This window comes from Heteronotia binoei, chromosome 1, assembly GCF_032191835.1.
Source record: "Heteronotia binoei isolate CCM8104 ecotype False Entrance Well chromosome 1, APGP_CSIRO_Hbin_v1, whole genome shotgun sequence".
In the NCBI taxonomy this organism is placed as follows: domain Eukaryota; kingdom Metazoa; phylum Chordata; class Lepidosauria; order Squamata; family Gekkonidae; genus Heteronotia; species Heteronotia binoei.
In genome coordinates this window covers 33,029,395-33,050,935 of record NC_083223.1, presented here as the reverse complement: position 1 = coordinate 33,050,935, position 21,541 = coordinate 33,029,395, and the positions used below count along the sequence as shown (strand labels likewise).

At 42.8% G+C, this 21,541-nt stretch overlaps 1 protein-coding gene across 2 annotated transcripts in view; it reads left to right on the top strand.

Moving 5' to 3' along the window:
• The window catches only part of WDFY2 (WD repeat and FYVE domain containing 2), a 79,114-nt gene that overhangs the window by 11,266 nt on the left and 46,307 nt on the right, over nucleotides 1-21,541 (top strand). The gene's annotated exons all lie outside the window — the stretch shown is intronic.

The following is a 21,541-nucleotide window of genomic DNA, read 5'->3' as shown; positions in this document are numbered from 1 at the left end:
ATTTTTTGTATACATTCCTGTCACTTAACACTTGTCTTGGCAACTCTTTCATAATTCTTATTCTGCTACCTCCCACTAACAATGTCTTTTCAAAATTTTTGTTTATGATCTTTCCCACCATTTCTTTTGTCATAAATCTTATCACCACATCTCTTGGCAGATTATTCTTCTTTGCATAGAGTGAATTCACCCATGCATATAATCATACATATTTCTATTCCCTTCAGGATCTTCCTCCAAAAATTCTGCAATTATTTCAATTATATAGTCTTTCAAATCAGAATCTTCATCCTCTGGTACACCTCTCAAATGAATGTGTCTCCATCAACTTACAGTCATGTATTATCACCTTTTCTTGTAGCTTTAACAAGGTGGAGTCAGGTATTTTCACTCTCTCTTCCACCTCTTGTACTTTTTTTTATTATTACAGTCTCGTTTCTGAAATTCTCTATTTCTTAATTCTTTTTTTGAGTCCTCAATAATTTTTCTTATTTCTTTTTTGGAGGCAGTTATCATTTCTTTCACCCCTTCCATTATCCTGGCCTCCATTGCATCTAGCTGAGCTTGCATTTTCTCCATTGAAGCAGGCCTAATACGGGTTTGCTTCAGATCTGACATGTAAAAAAGATCGAAAATTTTTATCTCACCAAATTAAATTTGGACCATCAGATTTAATAAAGTGAAGCTTGCCCTTTCCAATGAACCCAATTTCGCCGTCCTCTGAGCCTCCCAGGCTCAGATATTAATATTTAATTTTTTTATTTTCCCCAAAATGGCGGTCACAACTTTTGTTTTACTTAAATTAAATTAAAATTAAACCAATTAAAATTTTCTTCACCACTGTCCAATAGTCCTTATTTTAAAATTACCAACTCAATTAACTCCGCCAATTTTTTTTGTCCCAGTCACTTTAAAAACGTTAAAACTTTATCCTCCCAGCAATCTCTCTGATATTATAATCCTAAAGTAGAGCCAGTTTGGTGTAGTGGTTAAGTGTGCGGACTCTTATCTGGGAGAACCGGGTTTGATTTCCCCACTCCTCCACTTGCACCTGCTAGCATGGCCTTGGGTCAGCCATAGCTCTGGCAGAGGTTGTGCTTGAAAGGGCAGCTGCTGTGAGAGCCCTCTCCAGCCCCACCCACCTCACAGGGTGTCTGTTGTGGGGGAGGAAGGTAAAGGAGATTGTGAGCCGCTCTGAGACTCTTCGGAGTGGAGGGTGGGATATAAATCCAATAACTTCTTCTTTTAAAGTAGGCTATTATCTTCTCCTGCTTCCTTCTTCTTCCTCTGGTACTTCCTGCTTTTCCTGCCACCAAGTCTTGTTTCACTGGTAGAGAAATCTCGCGATGTCTGACGTACTTCCTGTGTTGACTGTGAGTGCTGCAAATCTATGATGATGGGGCTACTTCCTCAACCACAGATAGACTAAACAATAAATTCCTTTCTCCTTTTACCACTGTCTCTTAAATTTACAAAGTTCATATTTAGCCCCTTTTTTTCTCCTCCTCTCAAGCTTCCATTATATCCAACTCCCACGTTTTAATTTCATTTTGTTTAGCTTTGAATAGTCCCGGAGTGAAGAGATAGCAATCGATACCTTTTTTTTGTAGTTTATCCAAATTGACACCAGTCTTTTGTAGAATAGATGTTTAAAGTTGTAAAAGAAGATTCGGATCCTGTCGAGCTTAAGTCAAATTAATGACTCTGGAAACTTCTGCAGATGATGAATATGCAACTTTTCTCCGGAGATCCCTCAAAGCCTCAAAAGAGCCCCCTCCGGGACTCCCTTTCAGCCAAGGTAAGTCTCCTCAAAGTATCTGTGCATATCTTGGACGATTCTCTAGCTGGGAAAAGTAGGCAGAAGGCATTAATTTGCCTTTTACTAACCCGAACAGAAGTGCCAGCCTGCTCCCGTTAAGGAAAGCAGCTCAGCTCGCCATTTTCCGATCCCGGAAGTCCTGGCGGACTGGCATCCTGAAAGGGTGGAGTCACTGTCTCCACCCCTCCTCACTTCCTGGATGGGGGGGAGGAGTCAGCGACAGCGAGGCTGCCCTTTCAGGACGCAGGTCTGGACAGAGTGCAAGCGGGACCCCGCAGCGTAGTTTTACCAGCCGAGTGAGTCATTGCCGGCCGGGTGGGGTTTAGATCACCAGACCGTGGCGTTAGAGCCGGTTCCAGCATTGCAATTGACATGTGGGGAAGGGAGGGAGGAGGAGGCGGCGCAGGGGGGAGGCGTAGCGTGCAGGTGAAGGGAAGGGAAGGGTGGCGGGGGGTGAAGAGGCAGGCAAACTAAGTGCTTGCCTGGGACACCGGGGGGGGGGGCGGGGAGCCGAATTTTCTGCCCCAACCTCCCGGCGCCCTAGGCAACCGCCTAGTTTGCCTAGTGGGAGAACTGGCCCTAGGAGGATATATTGGTCTAAAAAAGGTAAAGCTAGTCCCCTGTGCAAGCATTGAGTCATTACCGACCCATGGGGTGACGTCACATCACAACATTTTCTTGGCAGACTTTTTACGGGGTGGTTTGCCATTGCCTTCCCCAGTCATCTACACTTCCCCCCCCCCCAGCAAACTGGGTACTCATTTTACTGACCTTGAAAGGATGGAAGGCTGAGTCAACCTTGAGTCAGCTACCTGAACCCAGCTTACGCTGGGATTGAACTCAGATTGTGAGTAGAGCTTGGACTGCAGTATTGCAGCTTTATCACTGTGTGCCACGGGGCTCTTAGATATTCCTAAACACATTGCACCACCTTAACTGTTAACATACTGATTTCTGCTCCTTGATTTCAGCTAGGTTGTGTTTAGGTAAGTATACTTGGGATAATGGTGTTAGAATGCAAGTTTAAACTCTGCTCTTTGTTGAACATACAAACTTTGCCGGAGGGTGAGGATTGCAGTTGGCCGAAGATGAGGCCGGTGAGAACTAGCAATACAGAAGGTAGTTTGTGGGATTCATGTTATGAAGGCATTATATTGTTTTCAGCCATGTGCGCAGAGAAAGCTGTTCTTCAGCATAACCAGAGGCTAGTTATTACCAGCTACTTCACCCTTTCTGGAATGTCTAGCTAGATAGGCCTGTGTGTCCATTGTTGTCTGCGTCATGGCTGAGGTCAGCTCAAAGAAGGTATGAAACAACTGGCATTCTCATAACAGACTGGGCTTTGCCATTGTTGCTTCTCCTGAGCTGCACAGAGCTGGCCTGCCATTCTGTTTGCAAAATATAGCCCTGTCCTACACAAAGATAAAAGTCCTGTTTTGATTAAAGGAAGGTTGTGCAGGATTTTGATTAAAGGAAGGTAGTGTGTCCTCTTTTGATTAAATAGGTTGTGCAGGAGGCAGGCTGGTTTTTCATGATGTGGGAGAGAGGTCTTTTTCGTATGGGCTCTTTAAACCTATTTTGGCTTTTGAAGATAAACAGATTTTGGGGGGCAGGTTTCATATACACATTTTAAAGATAAAACACGGGGGGAATAGGTAGTCCCCTGTGCAAGCACCAGTCGTTTTTGACTCTGGGGTGACGTTGCTTTCACAACGTTTTAATGGCAAACTTTTTATGGGGTGGTTTGCCATTGCCTTCCCCAGTCATCTACACTTTCCCCCCAGCAAGCTGGGTACTCATTCTACCAACCTCGGAAGGATGGAAGACTGAGTCAACCTCGAGACGGCTACCTGAAACCCAGCTTCCGCCGGGATCAAACTCAGGTCGTGAGCAGAGCTTAGGACTGCAGTACTGCAGCTTTACCGCTTTGCGCCATGGAGCTGTAAAACACAGAAACATCAGAGAAAAACAGATTTTGGAAAACCTAAATTAGGCTGCAGTCTTAGGTGCTCTTACTAGGGAGCAAACCCCATTGAGCTTAATGGGATTTACTTCCAAGTATACATGGTTAGGGTTGCACTGTTCAAGTTTCATTAGTGGTGGGAGGAGTTTATCCTTAAGGTGTGTTTTTAAAAATCTATTACCCATCAGAAGTGGGTTAAAATGCCTTTATTGAAGGGACTTCAGGAAAGGTATAAGGGTGCATAATTTCTGCTAGAATAGGAATAAGTTTCTTAGTTTGTATAGCTTCATTTGAAATGGGGGGGGGGGTACCTGGTTACAGAGTCATAATCTGTGACAAATTGAACAGTGCCATTTCTTTGATGAGAAACTTAATAATGGATTACATTTCTGCACCTGCTGTTCTTTGGGGGGGTGCTTTTCACCTTGTTTAATTTTATTTCCGGTTTCTCTCCTCCATGCATACGTGTTCCCTCTGTCTCTCCCATCCTTTCATGAGGCTTGCTTATTTCAGTATCCTGGTTCTCCTCTGTCATACTACTACTCAAAAACCAGGGTCATGATGTGGAGGCAAGGAATGGCATATCACCTCTGAACTTCTCTTGCCATGAAAATCTCATGGATTGCCATAAATAAGATGTGACTTGACAGCACTTTCCACCATCAATGCTATTATAGAAAGTTATTTGTATATGGGGGGAAAGTTATTGTCTTGGTTTGTTGTGGAGTCTGATCCTGGGTTTTTGTTTCTACTTGGTTAGTCCATGGTTGTTTGTGAGAAGCTGTTTTAGGTTAGGGGGCTATCTTCCACCTAAGTCTTATGAGAGAGAAGTATTATCCAGAATAACAGCTGATGATGCATTCAGCTTCTTTGAACTGAGAGCTATAGATGACAACCAGTGATATCCTGTGGTTCTTTCTTTTGGGCCTGCCTTTTGGGGCACTTTCTGGGTACCATTCTGGCTTTGTTGAGCTGCTCCTCATATAGTCACACAGTGGTGTTCAGAAAATGAGGCTGTTATGTGGATTGGTCTAGGTTATGGCTGATATTAAGGTAAAAGCTGTTGAAATCTGGATAGAACCTTTAAAGAGCTTCTTTCTCATATGTATAGATCAGGGGTAATGCTTAATGTAAGAGCCACTTAGAATAAATGTCTGAGAGCCGCAAGACATGAACGTTAGATGTTTGAGACAGGGAGGAAGGAAGGCAAATAGATGGGGGAATAAGTGGAAAGAAAGCAACTTTAACTTTAAATGCATTCACCAAGCCAGCCAAGTGCCTTCTCCCAGCTGGCGGTGGGGGGGCTTCAGTAGTCACACAATATGCGTGAAAGAGCCACATGTGGCTCTTGAGCTGCAATTTGGCCCCCCCTTGGTATAGATAATGAAATTATGGTACTGGAAAATAAAGGAGTTGTTTGTATGCAGGAGTTGAAGAGACTCAGTTCTAAGCTGGCTGTGAACATGCTTGCATACTTTGCAGTCAGTGGATACACAGCTGTGCCACTGACCTGAAGGTACAGATCTGAAGCAATTATGAGAGAAGAAGACTGAATTTAGTGATAAGGGTTGTGGTATTATCAAGGATAATGCTCCTGATGGCTTGTAGTCTGTCTGTGGGATTTTGGTCTGTAGAAATGCCATATTCCTAGTGGCTAAGCTAACATTCTTTGAGACTTTGTCAATGAATTGTATTTTTCTCTGTGTAGTTTTACAGATGGAAAGAAAAATTCTTCTTGCTTCAGCAGCTCATGTGATGGTCTGTGTTTTTCTTAGATGCTGCTCAGTGTGTTGGCAGATGCTTTCTGATTCCTGTTCCTTTTGCATCATTGGCTGAACCATACATGAATGAAGCTTTTCAGACTCCATCTGTGCTTGTTGTAGGAACATGCTTTCTTGAAGCCTAATCTGAACCAAGAGGAAAGCTGAAATATAAATACTTCAATGAATAAATTAATACAATATCTGGTTTCAAACTTGGTAAACAATGGGAGAAAAAACCTTAACTCAATTCCCAAAAGACTTCAAAAGATTGCTTTTATGTAACAGTTTTCAATGAAGCTTTTTAAAAAATAGACTTGGATCAGGAGGTTCAGTTAAAAATAAGTAGATTAAAGGCAAGCAACAAATGCCTACTTCTAATCCCTTGTTTTTACTTGCATCAGTTAATGGATGGAGTTTGTAACCCCGTTAATTGGACAGTGAAACTCCTTGAAATTCACTTGACCTTCTTGCCTCTTGGGTCCAAAATTTGTAATCATTATAATCTGTGACTGCATTTGGGAGAAGTTAATGAATGGGAGCTCATAACTTTCCTAAATTTTCACAGTTACAGAAACTAACTTTTAAATTGTCTGAATTGCCTTGAATACAATAGTTGCTTGGATGCCATTTCCTGTTGTCTGGAAGAACCAAGGGACTGGGTGCTTAGAATAGAGAGCTGAAAAATGAAAATAAAAATAGTGCTCACTGTAAAACTGAGATATAAGCAGTTCCTTTTCAATGGGACACTTCTGCCTGTCTCCACTGCTTTTTATGTTCCAGGAAAAATCTCTTAGAGATATTTTACTGCCAGCAGGTCCTGAGTGGTGATATTGGGTCACCTTTTCCCCAGATGTCAGCAAGACAGGTTTGGAAGACAGCAACAGATGCACGCAACTCTTATTGTTGTCTTCTACTGCACCACCATCACTCAAATTGTACATTCTGTACAATTTGCCTGAACATTAAATCGTCCTGCTTAGAAACCTGCGTCTGTCTTGAATCACTGCAAACCCAAAAAGAATCCTGAGCGTGTAGGGTTTTGGTAATTCATTGCTTGTCTAGCTTTGCAAACAGATAACTAGAAGAGCTTACTTGAATTGGATTTCAAGGCATTAAAAAGGGGCTTCTGTAGACAGCAGTATTATGTTTAGCAGTGTTTAATGCTAACAAATCCGTTTTACGATATCCTTTTATTCCACTTGCATCCACCAAGAAATATACTTGAATGGTAAAGTAAGCATTTTGTTCTCTTCTGGCTTGTACTGATTGATGGTGCAAGCACACACACCCTTCCCACCCCAAATTTTGCATTATGGCCCCAGATGAAAACAGTTTCCCTTGCTTTGAAAATGCAGAAGCATTAACAATGTTTCATATATGTTTTGCTCACTACTGGAGAGGATATTCAAGTTGGCTGTGTTTTGGGCAGTGTGGAATTGGAAAAAGCAGTTCATCTGTTTATGGAATTAGGTTGGTGGAATGTGTGTGTTTCCCTTCTGGCAATATATTGATTATACATCCTAAAATAAACCCAATCTATACTACCCCTCTCTAACTAATAATCCATCCACAAATTAAGAGGGAAGGAATTAAGAAGGAAAATAGTTCACAATCCATAGTATGTGGTTACTGTAAGAATGGTGAAATGGTTATAGTGTTGGACAAGACTTGGGGAGGCCCCAGTTCAAATACTCTCTTCCTGCGAGATTCACTAGTTGACTGGCCCTGTCATTTTCTCACAAGCTAATCCTAGCAGGGCTATTGTGAGGGCTATTATGGGGAGGGACTGTGGCTCAGTGGTAGAGCATCTGCTTGGTAAGCAGAAGGTCCCACGTTCAATCCCTGGCATCTCCAAATAAAAAGGGTCCAGGCAAATAGGTGTGAAAAACCTCAGCTTGAGACCCTGGAGAGCCGCTGCCAGTCTGAGTAGACAATACTGACTTTGATGGACCCAGGGTCTGATTCAGTATAAGGCAGCTTCATATGTTCATAAAAGGGAGGAGGCAAGAATCACTGGAGAACAGATAGGATGATTATGTGGAAAATTAAACATTTCTTTCAGATCTGAACATTCTTATCTGGGTTCTAAAATATAGGAATTGGCTGATTTGAATTAGTCTTAGCAGAGGCCATTCTGCTTTTGAATTGTAGTGCTGGAGAAGACTCTTGAGAGTCCTTGGACTGCAAGAAGATCAAATCAGGCGGTCCTAAGGGAAATCAAATACTTTGGCCACCAAACGAGAAGGGAGCACTCACTGGAGAAGATCCAGATGCTGGGAAAGACAGGAGGCAAAAGAAAAAGGGGATGGCAAAAGATGAGATGGTTAGACAGCGTTACTGATGTAACGAACATGAATTTGAGCGGACTTTGGAGGATGGTGGAAGTCAGGAGGGCCTGGTAAGACTTGGTCCATGGGGTTGTAAAGAGTTGGACTCAACTGTGCAACTGAACAACAACAAGCAGAGGCAAAGCCTTCATACTTCAGGATGTCTTCAATAGAATCTCCATGTATTGCAGAGCATTCTGGGGAAGCACCCAAGGGTACATAGTCTGCCCAGTGCAGTGGTCCAGCATATACACTCTGTCAACACTTAACTCAGACCTTATAATGGTGGGCTGCTTTCCAACCTTTACCTTTTTTTAATTTAGGAACCTTTTGGGATTCCGTGCCAGTATCAGGGGTTCACTGAATGAAAGCTGTTTATGAGATGGTTGATAACAGCCTCTTCTTTGACTCTGCTGCCTGGAGGTGGACAAGAAACTTGTGTTCAGTGTGTAATGAGAGTTGGTAATGTAATTGTGCTTGAAACTTTCTTCTTCTTAAGCGGTTGTCAGTTTAACTTTGGGCTAGTGGTGTCCACTATGCACTGTTTGGCTGCTAGCTGGTTTCTTAGGGCTACCAACAGCATGGACGATAGACTCATGAATCCATTTATACACTCCATTTTTCTCCCTGAAGTGGCTTACAACATTGTTCTCTTCTATTTTTCTCCTCACAACAGCAGCCCAGGTGGAGATACGTTAGGCTGCAAGAGTATGACTGGCCCAAAGTCAGTGAACTTCCATGGCAGGCTGGGGATTTGAACCTGCATCTCCCAGATCCTAGGCTGGTGCTCTAATTACTGCACCAAACTGGCAATTCCTCCTGAGTTGGTAATATGATAATTTATTCACCACCATTATCTTGGTTTTTGTTGTGCTTGCCTGCTTGCAGTGTGTATCATTCCCGTGAATTGCAAAATAGATGAATCCTCTGAATTGCAAAGTCCAAGGTTGGTTCTGAGGTCTCTTGCTCCTGCCAAACTGCTCTTGGACTGCTGGCCACATGCTCATGGGGGGGGACTGACATGGAGCTGCAGGGTATCATGCAAGTGGCTAGGGCTCTTGGTTATTCATTTAGTGTGCTTTATAAGCTGCAACTGTGTGGCTTCTTCTCCACCTCCAGCATCATTATACTATTTCCTGTAATGTTTTTGGAAGGCCAGAACCTGCCAAGGAAGGAACTTGGACAGTCTCTTGCATCGCTTTCCAGCAGACCAGGCAAAACTCTGTGGCTTCAGCAATGGAACAGTCAACAGCCCACTGTTATATTCTGGAACTAGCTATGGCATGAAGCCTGTATTAGGAAGCCAGAGCTGGGATACTTCATGCTACCAATAATAATAATGACCAGCTACATATGGTATGAAGTATGTTGCTTCTGTGCCCGGAAACTCTTGATAGCTCTCAAGACAGTGTGCTGTTTATATTCTAAGTAAACTGCATGTTGGCCATCTAATCAAAATTCTTTGAACCAGGTGATGTGAACGGCATTCTCTTCCAGCCTGTGTCTTGACTTGAGTCCGTGGGCTGTTACAGGTGGGAGCAAGGTGGCCGGTCAGGTTTCTAGTTGATTTTCTTCAGCACTCTCTTGGAGAATATAGAGCAAATGCATATTATATATCCAGTGAAGACTTGTTGCATCTTTGGAAGAGAAGGTGGCAATTTCTGCCATATTCCTTGCTCCCATTGTCCATTCCCGTCTTGCCCCTGTGGTGTTCTCAAGTATCTGCTGACCTCCAGAAACAAAATTGGGTGGATGGCTCAGTGGGAGGGGATGTTTTAAAAGCCCCAATACACAGATCATTAGGTACACAGTACTGTTTATTTAGCCCATTCCTTTCTTCTTTGACTAGAGTCAATGGGACAAGTGTTTGGTTCCTAAGAGCTTCCCCATCCATCCAGACACCAGATTTCTTTTGTTTCAGCAAGGCTGTTGCATTCTCTGCCTTGCATTCCTGCCCAGGGACAATAACGCAAACACAATAATACTGTGACTTCCCTGTAAGCCTTTTTCATGTGCTTGATTGTTGAATGGATGAAAGGAAAATAGTGGTATGGTTTGCACACAGATTCAAATGGAATACTTGCCCACTGGCACTCCTCTGTAGATGTGTGGCTCTCAGTTTTTCATACTGAGCCAGTATTACGGGGGGGGGGGGGGAGACTAGATTTGTAATTCTGCTCTCTGCTTAAAGATCAATAACTGTTTTTCTTCAGGAATAAAGCACTCTGACATATATCTGTATGGGTGTGGAGGAGACAGACTTGGCCTGCTGACACAGGTTGCGTTCCTACCGCTGTCTGGAAGCATTGCCTTATCATTTTCTGCCTTTTTTTAAATGGCAAATTGTTTTCTTTTAAAAGTGAGTTGTCAGGCAGTGTGAAAAATTGCCACATAGTGTCATCTGTTTCCTGAATGCTTAGAGCTGCAGAAAAATGGAAATGTTACCCAGTGGAAGGTTAATGCTTTGAGGAATCTGAGTAAGTTAACTGAATGGAATGGAAGAGATGGTCTAATTTGTAAAAAATTCCAATCTGTGTTTGTTCCCCCCTTCTTTCTTTCTCTCTCTCTCTCCCTCCCTCTTTCGCTTTCTCTCTCTGCTACAGTGCAGATGTAAATGGGCACAAGCTCCCACACAGTATTGATTATATCCCACCAGCAGCTTTGTAAGTTAGAGTCCAGTGGCACCTTTAAGATCAGCAAAGTTTTATTCAAAATACTTGTTTCATGTGCATGCACGCACACTTCTTCAGCCCATAGCTTGAATAAACCTTGTTGGTCTTAGAGGTACCACTGGACTCTATCTAACTTTGCTCTGTTGCTTCAAACCAACACGGCTATCACATTGTGGCAACACTTTGTGACCTCATTATTCCCAGTGCCTTTTAATGTGCTGCAATAATCACCAGGGTGTGGGGTGTTTTGGCACTTGAAAATGTGTGGAGGGACAAGATGTATGGTGTTGCCCAAACAGAATCAGCCCTATTTGGAAATTTCTGCTAAATTCTCATCTAAAATGGCATCAGCAGCCATAGATTGTCCTATGCCCCATCCATAACATATTGTTTAGCTTTAAGGGACTACATTGTCCTTATTTGGAGTCAAGTTGCACCTTTAAGACCAACAAAGTTTTATTCAGAATGTAAGCTTTCATGTGCTCTAAGCACACTTCATCTTAGAATTAGCTTAGAGCACACGAAAGCTTATATTCTGAATAAAACTCTGTTGGTCATAAAGGTGCAACTTGTCTCCTATTTTGTTCTACTGCTTCAGACCAACATGGCTGCCCACTTGGATCTATTGCTGTTATTTGTTAGGGGCATTAAACTTTTGGATTTCATCTAGTATGGGAAAGCCTAGAAAACCCAAGACATCAGAATCTGCAGCTCATCTGATATGAACTTGCTTAGCCTTCCGGTATGAGCTTAAAAACAGGAAGGACTTGTTTTGTGGGCATTCCCACTGAAGTGGCATGTGCTGCTCTATTTTGCGTCATTTGCTAAAAGCCAGCTTTATAAAGGGAATAGGAAGAGTCTGAATGATCGTGAGCATCTCTGATGAAATGACCTGAACTGTGCATAACGCATTTGCACATGGGTTCCCATAAAATTTAGCCGTTTGTGAGGGGTAGGGTTAAATGTGAAGGGCAATGATTCAGAATTAAATGAAGAAAAGGAATCACAGAGAGGGAAGAGGGGGGTAAGTGGAGAAAGAAATGGAAACTGATGCTGAGCAGAAAAGGGAAGAAAGGAAAAAGTCCAACTTCAGGCTGACTGACAGTCACTTTGTCCTGTGAGTAGGGAGGGATCTCCTTCCAAAGGCTTGAATTGTACTCACTGTGACACTTGATCTGTTGTTCAGTGATGCTTGAAAAGTCATGTTTGTGGTGGAAATACTCCTGTCATCCCAGTTTAGCTACATGGTAGACTAACTGGATGTGGTCATGGGCTATGCTTTTCCCCTCTATCTGCCCCAAACAGACAAGACAGTTTGTGGTAACAGCCCCTTGGCTTAGGAGATGGGGCTTTATTATGACAGGACTTACTGTTTTGGACAGGATGCTTGCAGTTGAGTGGATGTCTGCCTCCATTAGCTTTTCTCTGTCTTCTAGTGGATATGAGTTCCCTTTCTGAGTAGCTAGGAAGAAACTGTGAGATGAAATATCTTTTATCAGTGTGATGTTTGAATATCTTGGAACATATGACCATATGTTCATGTTGCATGTAGAAATAATATCTGTATTGTACTAGTAAAGTGGTAGCCATTTTGACTGTGAGGGAGACCAACCTGGTGTTATGTCAAGCATTTAAACACTGCATCTGAAGCTAGCCTGGAGAAATCTGTGGAGACTGCTTAGCAGCCATTCATTGTATTTCTTTTCTTTTGATTTTTCTGTCTGACCATGCTGTCAAAACAGGTACATACTTCCACAGAATGAACCAAAAAAGCAGTTATTGCCCAGACTTAATGGAGGAATGCAAGACTTAAGTGGGGGAGTAGAGCTGTGGTTTATTTACAATATGGTGGTACAATTAGCATGTCTGGCTAGGACTTGGAAGACCTAGATTCAAGTGTCCAGGGATTTTTTTGTAGCAGGAACTCCTTTGTATATTAAACCACATACCTCTGATGTAGCCAATCGTCCAAGAGCTTACAGAAGGCCCTATAAGAAGAGCCCTGTAAGCTCTCGGAGGATTGGCTACATCAGGGGTGTGTGGCCTAATATGCAAAGGAGTTCCTGTTACAAAAAAAGCCCTGCAAGTTTTTTTAAACCATGTGAGGTGACCTCTCAGCCTAACTTGAGTTGTTAGAATAAAATGGAGGCGAAGACCTGTTAATACTACTCTGTGCTCTTTGGAGAAGGAGAGAGAAAAATATGCTATATGGATAGATTTATGTATTTATATATCCCATCATTCTTCCATCATCAAACTTGGGGCAGTTGAGGAGGAATCCTGTTCAGGCCCCGGTCAGCCCCAGGCCTCCTTACTTACAGTAAAGGTGCTGTATCGTGAGCTCTGTCTTATTAAAGTGTGTGAAATAAATGTGTGTGTAAAAGCTTGCACAATTTTACTATGATTGCATAGTTTTGTGGGGAGAGGTTAAGGATCATGTCCAGTTGTGCTGAATAATATGGTGTTTCTTGTTATGCTAAATATACTGGGATAATCCTAAATAGTGAGCAAGTAATTTGCACAGTATGCAGGATTACTCAGTGGCTGTCTAGTCATGGTTTCTTTTTACTTACAGGCCATCACTAATGAATAAAACATTAAGCCTTGTTATGAGCTGTTTTTATTAAAACGGTAGAAAAAACTGGTGACCTGTCCTCTCTCCTGCTATTAAAATTTGATAAAATTTCTCTCCTGCTATTGTGTGAAAGTCACAACAGAAGGAGCCAAGCTGCACATAGATCTGCATAGTACTTGAAAATATTTAATATGAGGAGATCAGGGAAGAAGCCAGTTTTTTTTTAAAAAAAAGATAGAATTTGTGCACTTCACATACTTTTGATATTTGTGGAGGTCAGTACTGTTATTTGCAACCAGTTAGGTACACTCTACCAGGCAGGATTACATATTTGGTTTTCACATTATCTTGTTTATGAAGTTATGTAGCTTTGCCTAAGCCATATATGCGATCATGAAACATGTAGAGCATTTTCTACGGCAGATTAGCAACACTGCTTTTTGCAGAACTGAATTGCCAGCACCCTTTGGCTTGCAGTTGTCATTCAGTGTTATCTGTGGGTGAATTTTCTTGTTCTGCCCTGCAGTGTGGCCCACCAGTAACAAGCATGGTTGTGGGTTTGGCATCAAATTCCACCCAGATACCAGGTGATTTTGATCAAAATTTCTTCCCACTGCCCTGCAAATTATCGGATCTATGCAAGTTATATTTGAAATTGCTGGGATTGTCTATTCTAATATTGGCTGCATATCACACAGGTTGGTAGACACCTGATTGGTGGTTAGAGTGCTGCTTATAATGGGCTTAATCATGCTTAACTTGATGTAGGGTCATGGTCCCAACAAATAGACAGTTTAGTTTGATGATTCGCCCAGTTTAGTTTGATGATTGGCAGCTTTTTAAGGAGCCACTTTGTGGTAAGATAATAATCCAAGAATGCTTTATATTGCTTTCTGATGTAGATGGATAAAAACATGGGGAGTTGCTGGATCTCCTCTGCAGTGTGTTTACTTGGGGTTCAGCTTGCTTAAAGTGGTGTTTGGGTTCTCTCCTGTTCCATTTTATCTTCCCAACTACCCTGCAGTTAAAAGTCTGAAACATAGCACTGGATTCTTATTGAGGATGGGCACAAACTGGAGAAAAGGGTGGTTCATTTCGGTTCGTAGTTTTTGATTTTTAAAAATGAAATGAACCACAGGCTAACCAAACCACGTTTTCCCCAAATCATTCATGGTTCAGGGTTTTGTGGTTTGTTATGGCTCGAGGGAGGGGGAGGGAGGCTCATGGCTCTCAACTGTATCCTATGGGTCCATATCTCCCCAACCTTTATTCCCTTTCCCAGCCAGCCAGCCAACCCTAGCAGGCTAGCTGGGGAAGTGAAGAAAGACTGGGGAGACCTCTCCCCATGGGCTCTTTGCCCAGTAGAAATCAGGCAGCCCAGCAGAGCCTGCAAAAGATCTGATTCTGTGGGGGGAGAAGTCTTCCCATGGGCTCAGCTGGGGCTTTCCTGTGCTGCCTGGTTGAAACCAGACAGCTTGCAGAACAGCTGATACTGTAGGAAGACCACTCCCTGCAGTATCAGCTGCTTTGCCAGCTCTGCTGGGCTGCCTGGTTGAAACTGGGCAGCTCAGCAGAGCCAGCAAAGCAGCTGATCCTGTGGGGAGACCTCTCCCTGTGGGCTCAGCTGGGGCTCGGAGGGGAGGCAGTTTAAACTGTTTCCCATTGCTTCCTCAGGCCCCCTGCAACCACTTGGTGCTTGGGGAAGCCAAATGGGCAGGAACTGACCCTGAACCTTCTGAACCTCCCATAGTAGGTTTGGGAAGTTCGGGGCAGTTTGTGGGAGGCATGGTTCTGAACCATTGGTTTGCAAACCACGAACCAGCCTGATTTGAGCACATATCCTGGTTCATGGTTCGGTTCGTGCCCATGTCTAATCCTTATCCTACAATATGGCCCTGGTTATTTTTGAATGTCTGTGAGATGCTGTACCAGGTGCAGGTGCTGGACTCAAGTTCTCCTTGTCACAGTCCTCAGTATAGTGAACTGGGCCATCAAGTCACAGCTGATTCATGCAACCCCATGAAGTTCCACTCCATTGGATTTTCAAAGCCAGAAGGAGCAGAGGTGATTTGCCATTGCCTTTCTTCTTTAAAGCAACCACAGTCTTCCTTGGTGGTCTCCATGGTAAACCCTGCTTAACTTCCAGGCTCTGAGAAGATTAGGCTAGGCTGGCTGCTACAAGACCTGCTTAAAAGTTTGTTACTGCAGAACTGTTCATTCTTCTCTGGATTAATGAGTTTTAAATGGTGCTTGCATACTGAAGCTATATTTGTATTTTGCTCCCTCTGCTAGAGTTGATTCATACAACCTATTTCTCATTCTAGCTGTCCTTTAGAACTCATTTGCATGGATAGACAAAAAAGTAGGGTTAGTTACAGTTCCTAGGAACATGGAAACACTGCAGTTGTGGAAACTGTTGCTGATCATGTCCATGACCACCTTGTTCATATTGGCTCAGCTACACTAATACCTAGGGCTGCTTTTGTGGGTGTGAAGAATGTATTGCATAAAATGTATTTGCTTTACTTACAGACTGCCTTTCTCTCTGAGACTCAGTGGACTGCATGGTGTAAAACAATACAGCCAGTACTATGAGTGATCCAATAATGCAATAGGATTACAAAAATTATAAACAATGCAAAAAGACTCGAGCATGATGAAAGTGTCAGACAGTGCAAAAAGGTGACGTTACGAAAGTAGAAAACAGTTCCATAAGAGTAATATAATACATGTTATAAACAGTGGCACAGACTACAGTTCTCTTCCCTTTATACAGTGCCTTCCTGAACTATTCCATTATACTTTAGCCCTGTTCCTTTTATAAAAATGCCCTCTTGAACAATTCTCTTGTACACTGTTGGCAGGATAAAAAATACTTGGCCAGCTGTGGTTTGCAAGTTACATTTGAGCATGCAGAGTACTGCTTATGAGTAGCATGACATTGAGATTTTGGCTGCAGAAATGCAAAACTACGAGGTAAATACAGTCCCTGAGCTACATCTCTCACATGTGCAATGCACATCTTTGTAACTTGAGGAAGTGTACAATCTTGTACCTTGGGTCTGTGCATGCTTCCCTGCAGGAGCTGTGAGAGTAGTCTTTTGCCATGGAACTTGCTTTTGCTGGCACTAGACATATCCCTTCTGTGCAATTCTGATGTTTTTCAGTGAGCTCCAAATTTTGCAGTGGACAACTTCCTCCAGTGACCAGAGAGAAATGTGAAAAGAGCAAAGGTATATGATCCAGGCCAGCTGGGTTCAGACAGAGTAATTGTTCATAGGATTGTGTTCTAAATCTCAAGTATAAGAGCTGGGTCCCCTTGCCTTAGAGAACAGCATCATTTTCTGGCCATTTCAGTTGATCCCTAGGTCACTCTCCTTTTCAGGAAGAATGCTTAAAGCATTCTGGGATGATGGAAATATAAAGGGAATTCTTTGACTTGTGCATTCTCAAACATTAGGAAGCTGATTCAGCCTCTGCTTAATAATGCATTTTTCTGAAACTTATTTTTCAGGCCTTGCGTCGTCTTGTTTGGTCTTTGTTGCATTGAATCAAGTAGATGTTGATTCAAAATTGCTTTGTTTCAAATCTGGCTGAAGAAAGAAGCAAAAATCCAGCACTGAGTTCTTAGTAGCGCTCCACTGAACTAGAACTAACATGAAGTGCTCTTGCATCAGTTCATTAGCTACAACAAGCAGTCATAACCCCTCTAGCTGGAAGCTCTTTGCCTACTATACTTCTTGCTGTCTTCTCTTTTGTAGTCAGTGCTGCACAGCGTGGCATGGTTTCAGCATACAATGGGATTAACCAATCTGTTTGCTGTTCAGATCAGAAAGAGTCTTTGGCATCTGGAGCAGATTTTTAGGATTGCGTACATGTCAGTTTATCCTTGGGCATGGTTGTTGCATGTGAAGCTTGTGCACATGTATTCTCACCAAGAATTGTCTTTGTATAGGAATTTTGTGTGAAATGTGTATCCTGAGTGGTATGTTTTAGGGGCGAGAGAATGCAAACGCTGCCTAAAAGCTCTTCTCTGAAACTTTCCACATTCTCTTTGTGTATTAGATATTGCACATGTATGCTCCCTGAATAGCAGCACCAGGAGGCAGTATCATTGAAGACCTTGGCTTCTGTGCCATGTTGCTGGACCTTCAGAGGGTGGGTGCTGTGTGAGTCGGGATACTTAAAAAGATGAATGTCTGATCCAACAGGCCTCTTTTTATGTACTTTCTCTAGCTGGAATGAATTTGGGAGCCAGCTTTCCAACTCAATTGTCTCCTTAATATCTTTCTGATCAGCAGAGCTGGGAAAAGTTAGGCCCAAAGTACTTTGGATAGCTGTTGCAGGCCCAGATCTAAGTATGAATCTGTGTGAAGTAGGGACTGGGGAGCAGGGAGGTCATTTAAGGCATTAAAGGGGAGGTAATGTCCCCCCTCTTCTGACTACTGTTTTTTCAGCTGGGCTTGCTTAAAAGATGTTGGTTCCCCTGCTTTAGTTTTTGATCACGCCATAACACTGAATCCTCTCCTTCCTTTATCCTACTCTTTGAGCTCAATTCAAAGACTTTGTATGTCTGCAGTGTGTCTTAGTGTTACATCCCATCTCCACATGATAGGAGGTAGATGAAGGAACTGAGAAGAATGCATTGCAGAAGACTAGACAGCCTTGACGGCTTTAATGGGAGCTGAGTCAATATCACATGTGTTGTCAAAGCTAGGCAAGTGAAATTTGCAAGAATCTTTGACCTTATATATAAATACATACACATTTTAAATCTGGGAAGGTGCACCCTGTGCCACAAAAGAGGGACATGTTTACGTACATTCAGGGGAAAAATCAGTTGAATGTGGAAAGAACAATAAAAGTGTGTGGCAGTTTCTGCAGGAAGTGTAAAGTAGCTTGCTGGTCTTGGTTTGTTTTTATTTTATAGGCTGAAGAACTTAGATGGACAGTGCTTTGGCTAGGGATGCAGTTGGGATTGGCCAGTCCCATCATCTGTAATAATTGTTGCTCATCAGTAATAATCGTAGGGGTATTATCCAGTAGGTGTCTGTAATAGTTGACATAGCACTTAAATTGCAGCAACTGCCTAGTATGTGAACAAAACAAAAAATCAGTTAATGTTCCAGCTTTGAATTGCTGTATCTGTTGCTTTAAAAATGTGATGTCCCTGCACTCCATGTTCTACCTGTGGGTAAAGTACCAAGGGAGGCCCATCATGATATCTTAAGAACAATCATGTGTTTTGTAGTAAGTTTGGGAAGACCTTAGAATTTGATTTAAAAACCCAAAAAACCCTCTGAGTTAGCTCTAAAAGTACTACTGTTCAGTGATTCTGTTTTGTCCTCAGAATTCTGTTTATAAACCAACCCTTCTTTGTATTCTCTATTCCCCACTCAAGTCTTATATTAGAGACTAGGAATAAAGCCCATTGTGGAGGGGGGGGGGAATACAACGGGCTCTAGAAAGAGGCTCTGGCTGAGTGGCATCCCCTTGTTGTCTTTCTACCCACTCAAGTGAGGGCATTCACTCCCCCCCACCTCAAGGGGAGTTGATCTCTGCCATCTGGAGAGCAGTTGTAATTCTGAGTGATCTCCAGCCCTAACCTGGAGCTTGGCAACAGTGGTTCCCCAGGAGGAAATGGCATTGTACCTGTCTGAGGTCCCACACCTCATCAAACCCCACCCTCTCCAAGCTCCACCCCTTAAATCTCCAGGAATTTCCTAATCTGGTGTTACCAACCCTTTCTTCCCTTTATCTGCCCCTCTGACTTCAGCTTTCCATTGCCTTCCCCCTCCCTGCAGCCTCTACATAAGAAAAGGACAGTCTTTTTCCACAGTGTGGGGTGGGGATCAAAGCAGCTTACATCATTCTTCTTTGCCCCCTTTGATCTGAACAACAATCTTGTGAGCCAGGTTAGTCTGGAAGTCTGTGGCTGGTCCAAAATCACCCAGTCAGCTTCTGCAACAAGAAACTGTCTGGCAAACTGCATTCTGAAGCCCTAACTCCTATGCGCTCCTCAGGCTCCACCACAAAATCTCCAGGAATTTTCCACGAGTCAGGACTGGCCCCAATGAGTTCTGCCTCAGAGGCCTTTAGTGACCAACAGTCTGTCTCTGATAACGTTGTTGCTCTTAAGCACCCTACTTATCTGTCTGCTCTGCAAAGTAGCCATTTTCTCCAGGGGAAGTGATCTCTGCCATCTGTAGGTTAGTTGTAATTCTGAGTGATCTCCAGCCCTCACCTGGAGACTGGCAACAGTGGTTCCCCAGGAGGAAATTGTTGGTTTGGAGTCTATGGCATTGTACCCCTTCTCAAACTCAACCTTCTCCAGGTTCTGCCCCTCAAATCTCCAGGAATTTCCCAACCTGGAGTTGGCAACCCTATCTCCTTCTCTGCTAACCGTCCTGGGGTGAGGCTGAGGGGAGGAGAGAGTGAGGGAGTTACAGGAAAGAGGCTAAAAAGACAGTTAAGGTGGGACAGCCATGTCCTCTGAGGAAACACTCCCAGTGGTGCCAGGCCTTGCTACCTAGTTGCATTGAGGCAGAGGTTCCCTGGCTATTTTGGTGACTTTTAGAGGCTGTGTCTGTGTGGGCCATTGATGGGGCAGCAGAGGTCTGTTGCTGGCAGCAGCAGTGATGCCTTTTGTGAGGCCACAGTAGAGCAGCAGTCCTTTCTGAGGCCAGTAGACAGAGAAGTATCGGAGATGTCTCTGAAGTTAGATTGTTTTGGCAATTTGTTCAACATTCCTGGGTCTGCAGTAGGTGGGGGCAGAGGAGTCAACCAATGGGAGGCCAGAGATGGTGACTGATGATTCATTAGCCAATAGTTGATACCCCACATTGAATCTGTGAGAGAACTGTGCCACTGTGAAAGGGGAATTAAATAGATGCTGTAACGTGGCTTCATTGGTGTGGGTGCACATGCCTTCACAGATTGTTAATAATTATCATGGTTTAAGAGGTGCTTGGATTAAAGATGTTTTTCCACTGCTAATTTCCTTTTATTTCTATATATCTTCCCCAGTCGGTCATCAGAACTGATTGCATACCAGTAATTTTGACCCCTCAAACCCTCTTCATTCCATTGTTCTGCACATGTTTTGTGTTGCATCAAGCTCTCCTGCCAGGAATGGCTTCAAATTGGACCCCGTCGTTCAATAACTATAGTTATTAGCCCAGTTTCAGTGTAAGTACATGCAGAGTTGAATGGATTGCTTTACACAGGATAGTAAAAAACTGTTAGTTGCAAATTTAGACTCAGACACAGCCTGAAGTTTAAAAAAGGTAAAGGAAAGGTCCCCTGTACAAGCACCAATCGTTTTCGACTCTGGGGTGACGTTGCTTTCACAACGTTTTCACGGCAGACTTTTTATGGGGTGGTTTGCCATTGCTTCTCCCAGTCATCTACACTTTCCCCCCATTTTACTGACCTCGGAAGGATGGAAGGCTGAGTCAACCTGGAGCCGGCTACCTGAACCCAGCTTCTACTGGGATTGAAGTCAAGTCGTGATCAGGGAGCTCAGACTGCAGTACTGCAGCTTTACCACTCTCTTAAAACAAGCACATAATGCAGCTAAATGAAATCAGCTCAAATGTATAATTGTGTCTGGCACAACATATGGACCTTGAGCTGTAAACAGCGTATCAAACATGTATTGAAGAACTAATGTCTTCTTGTGTAAAATATTAGCCTGAGCTAGGATATCTTTATATTAAATCTACCCAGAAAGCTTCTTTCTGTTTCTAATTGCTTTTTCCCTAGAGCTTCTAAGAGAGGCAACTAGCTTCCCTTCCTCCTAGCCATAATCCTCTGTGTGCACACATTTTATATTTGTAGAGTTTTTTGAGTACCATTTATAGCAGGGTTGCACTGTACAAAATCATTCATATAAATGATTGGGCCTGATAAATGATTGGGACTGTGTTCTATACAGCTGTATATAGCTTATTGTAAGTAGGATCCTATTATATAGTTTCTGTACTGCTTAATATATCATGCTAATGCTTCAGTTCCTTCTGCTGGTTCCAGACTTAAAATCCCAATGCGTTTAGTTATTGAATGTCTTATTTTGTTGGTTATCCTGACTCACTAGGTATAATCCGCCTTGAGTCCTTGTGAGAAAGGCAGGCTGTAAGTAACTTTAAAAAAAAATCTAAAACATAGAAGGATACATTTAACAAATCCGGAGTACATTAACATTAGTGATGCAAACATGTATGCATAACAGATTTGAGTCCTGTGGCACCTTTAAGACCAACAAAGTTTTATTCTGATCAGAAGTTTTTGTGTACATGCACACACTTCTTCAAGAAGTGTGCTTGCATATGGAAGTTCATACACAGAATAAAATTTTGTTGAACTTAAAAGGTGCCACTGACTCAAACTTTCCTTACCTGTGATGTAAGAAAATACCAGCTGG